The sequence below is a fragment of the Osmerus mordax genome, chromosome 25, assembly GCF_038355195.1.
Source record: "Osmerus mordax isolate fOsmMor3 chromosome 25, fOsmMor3.pri, whole genome shotgun sequence".
NCBI lineage: Eukaryota > Metazoa > Chordata > Actinopteri > Osmeriformes > Osmeridae > Osmerus > Osmerus mordax.
The window spans coordinates 3155813-3163223 of NC_090074.1; the positions used below are offsets into that span (position 1 = coordinate 3155813).

The 7411-nt window shown below is 45.5% G+C and overlaps 1 pseudogene; it reads left to right on the plus strand.

Annotated features, from left to right (window-relative positions):
* The window catches only part of LOC136933283 (short transient receptor potential channel 4-like), a 24503-nt pseudogene extending 20568 nt beyond the window's left edge, over positions 1-3935 (plus strand).
* Positions 3936-7411: the final 3476 nt, after the last annotated feature.

Here is a 7411-nt window from a genome sequence, read left to right on the forward strand (position 1 = left end):
TCAAACTGAGTTCAAAGTACAGTAAGGGAAGGGGCATTTTCTGAAGCTTTCATTGTGTTGGTGGAGAAACTGTGAAGTTGTTGGGTCTCCTAAAATCAGTCCATGTGTCGATGTGTGTTGGAACTGTTCTACCATTCTCTGCCTTGCATTTCCTTTCATCAGCACATCTTCACTTAATGATGTGTATCTGACCCCTAAAACGTTTTGGGTCCCATTAGAGGTGACTAAGGTCCAGAAGTTTCTGGAAAGTGAGGTTCGCATTCTCCAGGACGAGGAGATCAAGCGAATCATTGAGGGAGGTTAGTCAGACAAATCTGCAAGTCCGCCTCTTGTCTGATTGGGCATGAGCACAGGAAATGCCGACCGGAGCGACCGAAACCAAAATGGTGGTTCTTATCCCTCACCTCCTAACAAATGTCCCACTCCCTCCCTTGCCAACTTTCTTGAGGACTGAATATGTAGCCAGTTGAAATTTCGACTTTTACATGGTCATTCAATTCGAAAAAATCGAAAAGGCTATTGTTCTAGATCTCAAACTACTAAAAAGTACAAGGAATATCATTCATATTTAATCTAATCCATCAGTCAATTTCATTGAATGAATTATCTAGTCTGCACGATTAACGCAAAAGGGAGGGTTCAGTTTGAAACCGAAATCCAACAAAATGGTGGATAAACCATGAATGGATGATATTCGCTTCACGGTAGACTTTGTGAAAGCATGCATGCAATTGGCTCCAGGAGCAAGCAGGCTCTCCAGCCATGGTAGCTCATGGCAGATTCACCCTCGCTAACCAGACTAAAGTTTGGAACTCATTAAGCTCTTGATAGTTGGCCTGCGGTTAAACGTGTGATTCAAAACATCTGAATTAAGTCTGAATCAAGAGTTTCATGCCAGGGTGTATCTGCCAAATCTTCAATGAAATCCAGCTGTTTGAAATCAACTTTTCTTTTTGTTTTTGTTTACCCTCCTCTATTCTATAATTTTTCTCTTTAACCATAAAGCGTTAATCATATCTACTGTAGTCTCATGACTCAAAATGGACACCCACCAACTGTGCTTTCAAGCCAAAACATTCACAAGTACCTCCATAACAGACAGTTCCACAGAAGGGATATTGTATTTGAATACTGCTGTAATGTTGGGTGAGCATCAGAGTCCCATCAATTATAACATGTAAGGGTAATAATTGACTTGGCTGTATGGCTGTTGCTGTACCTCGGACAACCTCCCTGCCAAACATCATTAAATCACGTTGGTTTATGATGTTTGTAGAAGCACAGAGAGCCTGTCATGCATGACCAATATAAATGTGTTCTGTCTTTCGTGTTGTCAGACATTTATGGCTGATGTGGAAGAACCACAGTAGAAAACAGACACGAATTTCAGTCGTTTGGCTGCTCCAACACCACATCTCAAAACCTAAACGAAGGCATTTCAGAAATCTGAGGATATTTTCGCAAAAATACGTTGGTGCATGGGAGGTTTTTTCGTGTCTGTCTCTATCCATCTATATGTCTATCCCTTCATCTGTCTGTCTCTATCCATCTATATGTCTATCCCTTCATCTGTCTGTCAGTGTCTGACTTAGCTACAGTCAGGGTGTGTGAGAGAGAGAGAGTGAATGTGTGTGTGTGTGTGAGAGAGAGAGAGAGAGAGAGAGTGTGTGTGTGTGTGAGAGAGAGAGAGAGACAGAATGTGTGAGAGAGAGAGTGTGTGTGTGTGTGTGAGAGAGAGAGAGAGACAGAATGTGTGAGAGAGAGAGTGTGTGTGTGCACATGTGCATGCATTGTCAGCGGTGGCGGAGGAGGTGTAGTCGTGTGTACGTTCCGTACCCATCAGTCTGTCAGTACACGTTGCTAAGTCGTTAAGTGACTTTCAACCACCTTCTCCGCTGCCGCACTCAAGGTGAAGCCGGATCCATCCGCCAGTTCCAGCCTCAAATCATTGAGGGTAGGGCCTCCTTAAACGAATTACATTCTCCTCAATATCGTTTCAATACTAGTTGTGTCTAGCCTTGTACTGTAAATGTACTTTAAAAAAAACTTCTTTCCTCTCTTTTTTGGAAGCTATCCAGACCCAGGCTGAAATTCAATTTGAAACCATTTCCGTCTCTATAAAGTAGTGGAGGGCTCTCTAACCCTGGGATTAAATTACTGCTGGTTGAACTCAGTTTAATACCAGCTGTGGTTACCTCGAGAAAGAAAGGAAGGACAGAAGGCATTTTGGGTGTGTTGGGACAGGTACTCCACTATAGGAAGTCTACCATGGCGGCCATTTTGGTCTAACTGTTTGTTGTCATCTTCAGGACCCGATTTCTCTAAAATCACCACCATCCATGGCGACCCAGAGCTGATCGATGCAGAGTCACAGAGGATCACTAAACTCATCCAAGGTCCAGAAAACAATCTTCCGTTATGGAACACTTTACTTTTTTATTTTTTTATTACACTCTCCTGAAGACTAGATTACTGTTCTTTTCCATTATCTGTTGAATTCAGCCGAATTTCTTCTGCCTTCAGATGAATAGCCATGTGTCGGCAGTGTGTTTTTAGTGTTCTGCATGTGTAAATGGGCCTGGTTTGTCTCTTCCATTCCAGATGGAGGGAAGCCGGCTCAATCCAGGAGAGCTCCAGGTAAACATACCAGAGAACAGAACAACGCGCTTGTGTCGAGACGAACTGCATCGACAAGAACCGGTCGTGAACGCGCCATGATCCTCACTGGAAAATATGTGTCGTTTAAATCAACTGTCTTTGGATTTGTTTTCATTGGACAGCCAATGAATTAAACAATTCCCTCTTGTGCTTCTCCAAACCTCATTCTCTCTCTCTCTCTCTCTCTCTCTCTCTCTCTCTCTCTCTCTCTCTCTCTCTCTCTCTCTCTCTCTCTCTCTCTCTCTCTCTCTCTTGTCTCACCCTCTTCATCTTTCGATATTTTTCTCTCCCTCTCCCATTCTGTCAGCAGGTGTGAAGAAGAGGAGAACCAGGCTGGTGAGGCGCCACAACAAGTCCAGACAGTGAACCCAGCCACTCGTAATCACCTTCAAGCTCACCTCAGAGACCCGAGGAAAGTCCAGGAGGCAAGCAAGATACCGAACGACCAATTAACACTCTCAACGCACCTATAGCAAGTTACTGGGCCAATGGAGAATTCAGACCCATCTTAACAATGGCCGATCTTCCACCATTTCGTTTGTTTGTTTAGTTTAGTTTTCGTAGACAAAGCGGAGGCATCGCGCACTTTAGGTTCATTTAAAAGATGTGCGTTGGCCAAAAGTTGAACAGTTACCAACTTGAGGCTTTAGAATCATTACAGTGAGACTTTGGCTAACAACCATGTCTGGGAAAAATAACAGTTTGTCACGGGAGTTGGTGGCGGTTGCAGACAAGTGATGTGTTTCAGCAATGCAATAGGATGGAAAAGGATTCACATGTAAGTAAGTATGTACGCGAGGATAATGGGAATCGTTGGATGTGGACAGAAGTGTGAGATATTTTGAACGTGGAGGGAATTATGTTGTTTGTTTATTGTTTTGTTTTTTCATATCTTGTCACTGTGTAAAAAAAATGACTTGATTGAATACTTTTCTAATGGCTTTTTTTTATGGTGCTGGCATCCTTTACTATATCTCAACTCATAGGAATTAAGCAATGCTTTGCTGATCTGCAATGCTATTCCGCAATGCTGTTCAATTTTAATTTTATTTTTTTTACAGTTCTTTGGTTTTCCTACTGTATGTCGATAAATAATTATGATTCTCACTCCTTTTGTTTTGGGAAGCCTTGTTTGTTTCTGTGTGTGTGCCTTCAGAACACTGACTCTGTCGTCGGGTTGGGAACCTTTTATATGCTCATGTTTAATCACGTTTCTCAACACCTTCTTACCTCTGCCTGTTTTGGAAATACGTGTTCAATAAAACGTTATGATCGAATGGGACAACTGTCGTCTGGTCCTTGGGTCTTAGAGCGAAGGGGGCGAGAGAGATAGAGAGAGAGAGAGACAGAGAGGTGGAGGTGTGTGAGAGAGGGGGTGTGAGAGAATTAGAGAGAAAGAGAGGTGGAGGTGTGTGAGAGAGGGGGTGTGAGAGAATTAGAGAGAGAGAGAGAGGTGTGGAGGTGTGTGAGAGAGGGTGGTGTGAGAGAATGAGAGAGAGAGGTGGAGGTGTGAGAGAGAGAGGGGGGCCAGAGGGATTGATCGAGACACGACGAGAGTCAACAAGAGACAGATTGAGAGGGAAAGAAAGAGAGACAGAGAAAGAAAGAGAGAGAGAGACACAGAGAAAGAAAAAGAGAGAGAAAAGAGAGAGACAGAGAGAACAAGGAGAGGACGTGGAGCAAGGAACCATGGCACCGTCGTCTTGGGCAGGGATCCATCATTACGTCAGAACCAGGACGCTTGCTGGAACAACCGGGTCTTACACAGCTCCTCCAAGCTTGTGTAAGACCCAGCGGAGCACCTCAGAGTGGTCCTGGAGAGCTGGACACAGGACCCGAGTTGTGTGTTGGAGACTGATGGCTGATGCTGGACAGGGCTTAACGTCATTCCCCAAGCGGACCGACACGTGCCCGGACTTGCGGGGCATGATTAGGGCCGTATCCAACATGGAGGTTTTAGGTCAGATCAGAGGACACGCCTGTATGTAATCAGGGATTAGCTTTCATCAGTCAGTGATGTCATCAGCCTGGGATGTCATAAGCAATCCGAGCTGCTGCCTTGACTGTCCTGCACTGTGCGGCCGCCCGTGAGAAGGAGGAATTCAGTCTGGCACTGGAGAGCGTAACTAGTGTGTTATCTTTCTTACTGAGGCTCCTACCTGCTACTTTTTTATCTTAAGGCTTCTGGTTGTGACTTTATCCTGCACAAGGCATGTGGGATCCATCATTCATGTCATATTATTGTCCTCTTGTCCCAAAAGGACACACACACTCAGACGCGCGTGTGCACAGGTGCACACGCATACACACGAGCATGAACGCGCACACACGCTCACACACACACACATTTCAGACCCCCTCTCTGGTTTTAAAAGCTTGATGTTGCAATCCGTGGATCTGCGTGTTTCAGGAAGCCAAGAGAACAGCCCTATGTCCCTCATCTGCCGTGAGTGACGCAATATTAGAACAATCTGTCGGAGTCATCCGACACGCAGCTATGCAGACCCACAGTCTTGGAACTAATTATCCCATCCGACTCCACAGAGTCATTGTGCTGGACCACAGGCATATTTTACCACTACAGTATGAGATCACACACCCATCCTGGGCCATGGGGTACCACCGCCAGCGACACAGAGAGCAGGAGTTGTTGCCTGTCGTTGCGAGATAACATCACAGAGGAAATGGATTTCCAGATGTCAACTGCGATGCTCCAGAGGTGTCTTTCCTACTTTGAAAAACCCAGAGTGACATCCGCGAACAATAGCATTGTTCGCGGACGTTAACACTGGTTTTTATTTTGGAGATACAATCCCCATGATATGAAAGTTCCATTGGTCCAGACACGAGGCAACATGAAATGTTTTTGTGATTATTTTTTCGCCGGATAGGAAACGTTGCACCCATTGCGATGAGGACAGTGTATTCCTGGACCAGGGCTCTGCATGACAGCAGCTTTCAGCTGTAACCACTTGCAGCTGGACACAGCAGTGGGTCTGGAACCGAGCAATGGGTCTGGAACCGAGCTGGGGGCAAGATGCTAAGCTGGGAGGGGGGAGAGGAATGTGTTGTCAGGCAGTTTGGGACCCAATTCCTCCTAAAGTAAATCTTACGTTCAGTTCCAGAGTAGATTGTTGGAGAGTTAGCTCTATGTCATCGCCGATTGATGGATGGATGTGTGGATGGATGGATGGATGAATGCATGGATGGATGGATGGATTGATGAATGGATGTGTGGATGGATGGATGGATTGATGCATGAGTGGATCGAGGACGGATGGATAGTTGGACTAGGGAGTCAGGTGGCTGAGCGGTTAGGGAAGCGGCCTAGTAATCTGAAGGTTGCCAGTTCGATTCCCGGCCGTGAAAAATGACGTTGTGTCCTTGGGCAAGGCACTTCACCCTACTTTCCTCGGGGAGAATATCCCTGTACTTACTGTAAGTCGCTCTGGATAAGAGCGTCTGCTAAATGTAAATGGATGGAATTACATTTTGTTTATAATTTTCTCGTGCCAAATTGTGTATGTGATACTCATACAGAACATTGCGAACTTTCTCCGTCCTTTTAATATATATATAATTTTGTTTCATGGAGAATCATTATTCATGCTACTAAGTCAACACACACCCCGTGTCAGCACAATGTGATGTGAATCCTCCATATGGAACATGATTTCAGCTTTCTCTGTGGCGAATTAGCTTCAGTTCTAGCATGTTGGATGGAGATAGCAGTCAATCAATCATGGTCCCCTCCCCTCTTGGACATGGCTATGGCTGGTGGGTCCAGAACCAGATCTAGATGTGCTGCAATGTGAGATTCATTAATTGGTGTCAGTAGAGGGAGGGATGTCATCTTCCCAGGTTGTCCTTGGATACAAACAGGAAAATACCATAGCACTTTACTTTCGCGAATTAATTGCAAGTGTGTGTATCTGTGTGTTTGTGAGGGGAGGGGGGTCGTCCAGGCGTGATAGGTTCTACTACTACTCACACACACAGACCCACACACACACCAACACACACACACACATCCCTTTGATCAGGTGTACAAGGACTTCCATTTATAAACTTTGGTGGAGTCGACAGCTGCCAATGCCTCGCTGCTTTCAAAAACTGGCTCGTACACGACTGAGAGAGAACACATACAGTGACATCATCAAATTCCTGCCTTGATCAACTTCTTTTTTTTTCCTAAACCAGGGTGCATGCACTGAGAAGGGAGAGACATGTCGAAAGAAAGCAGGAGGCAGAGAGACAAACGGGAGACGGTGCCGAAGTCCAATGGAATATGGAACGAACACACACACACATACCTCAGCGTCACAATTTCCTATGTTCTGTTGTCAGGGGACACCTGTCTCCTTGGTCACGAGGGATTCCCCAGACACAGATGTGGAGAGTGGGATTCTGTGTGTGGAGTTGTGGACCACAGCTGAAACCTTTTCCGGGAAATTCACCATTGGAGGGGGGTGGGGGGGGGTTGTCCCAGTCAAGGTCTGTCTGATACGTGGCTGAACAAGACAGGTGTCATGTGCACAAGTATTGTGTTGCACCTCCTTTGGAAAGAGAGGATTTGGAATATGTGTTTGGTACATACTGTGAATTCACACATACACGCACACGCAAATATACAACTTTACACACACTCACACACACACCTACCCCCCCTCCCCCCACCCCCCCACACACACACCCACATACTGTACATACACACAATTCTCTTTCTTTACTCTCATATAGGAACTCTCATACT